We start from the raw sequence: 1,727 nt of genomic DNA on the forward strand, positions 1-1,727 counted from the left end.
CCCAATGTGTAAGTAAGATAATCAGCAGTGCTCTGGGTACAGTCCTTTCTTTTTCCAGAGAGGGGAGCCTGGAAGCCCCCAGAAACCTAGAAAACCACTGACCTAATCCAACCCGCTCAATTCACAGGTGACAATTCACAGAGCCCGGGATTGAACCAACTTGCCCCACTTTGCCTAATGAAACCTTGACAAAGGTCAAACACTCTTCAAGGCGAAGTCTTTACTGTCACTGAGCCTGACAGAGGGCTTCTGAGGCCCTGTAATAAATGCTAATTACCTGAATTCAACAATTTATCCTATGGTGTTAATGACTGGTACCATCTTTACACATGACCCTCTTAGGGGTGTTTACTGTCATTTAAACTGGGATTGGCTTCTTAGATCAAAGAAAAGAATGTCCAAGAGCAAATATTTAGATGTTATCGGTAGGCTTGTTGGTTCAGGAGAAAATGGAGGGGAGGAGAATAGAACTTCCAAGGAGGGCTGTGCTGTCCTTTAAAAATCATCTGGTGGCTAGGGGTTAACAGCTACGGCTTCTAACCAAAAGATCGGCAGTTCGAATCCACCAGGTGCTCTTTGGAAACTCTATGAGGGCAGTTCTACTCTGTCTTGTAGGATCTCTATGACTCCAAATAGACTGGATGGCAATGGGTTAATGGGTTTCTTCAACATAATGGTGTAATTGTGGGGGGAGGGGGAAGAGAATCATAACAATAGCTGTTGTTTTCATAAAAGTACCTAAACTAAGAAAAATTAGTGCTTGCTTTGGCAACACATATACTAAAATTGGAAGGATACAGAGAAGATCAGCATGGCCCTAGTGCAAGGATGAGAAGCCCTGATGGCACAATGGTTTAGCACGTGGCTTTTAACAGAAAGGTTGACGGTTGGAACTCTCTAGCTGCTCCGCAGGAGAAAGATGTGGCAGTCTGCTTCCGTAAAGGCAGCAGCCTTGGAAACCCTGTAAGGCAGTTCTACTCTGTCCTATAGAGTCACTGTGAGTCTGAATCGACTTGAATGCACACAACAACAGCAGAATTCTGATGGCCCAACTGTTAAATGCTCAACTGCTGACCGAAAAGTTCATGGTTCAAACCCACCCAGGAGAAAGACCTACGATCTAATTCCTTAAAGTTTATAGCTTAGAAAACCCTATGGGGCAGTTAGTTCTACCCTGTCATTTGGGGTCCCATGAGTTGCAATCAACTTGACAGCATCTAACAGCAACAACAGTGCAAGAATGACACGAAAATTCACAAAGAAAAACTGAAGTAAATCATGTAGTCTGACCTGGCGTGCAGAAGCTGGAATGGGAAAGCATCCAGAGTTGGTCCTACAATAATTCGGGTTAGGGCGTGTTGGTTAGCTACTTCTGATGTCATTACACATGTGTGCTACAATTTATACTGCTCTACATTTTTGGGTTTTTTGGTATCATGAGTAGAAGCTTCATTTTAACATCAAGTTTAGTTTGACGTTCTAGGAATATAGTACAAAAACAGGACTTTTGGACCCTCAAAATGTATTTCTGCTTCCTTTTCTTTTTCTCCCAACCCGTAAGTTGAGTCCATCATGATAGCAAGAAATACATAGATGACCAAAGTAATTTGTTTAGGGTTGGTCATGGGCACCATTAAGTGGTGACAGGTGTTATGCTGTGAATAAACGTGTAAATGGAAAATAAAAATTCTATTTATTGGAGATCTAAAAGGATTGAGTCCCTGGAA

General features: G+C 42.4%; 1 pseudogene; it reads left to right on the forward strand.

Annotated features, from left to right (window-relative positions):
• Positions 1-756: 756 nt before the first annotated feature.
• LOC111752315 (U6 spliceosomal RNA) lies at positions 757-857 on the forward strand (annotated as a pseudogene).
• Positions 858-1,727: the final 870 nt, after the last annotated feature.

This window comes from Loxodonta africana, chromosome 23 (assembly GCF_030014295.1).
Source record: "Loxodonta africana isolate mLoxAfr1 chromosome 23, mLoxAfr1.hap2, whole genome shotgun sequence".
NCBI lineage: Eukaryota > Metazoa > Chordata > Mammalia > Proboscidea > Elephantidae > Loxodonta > Loxodonta africana.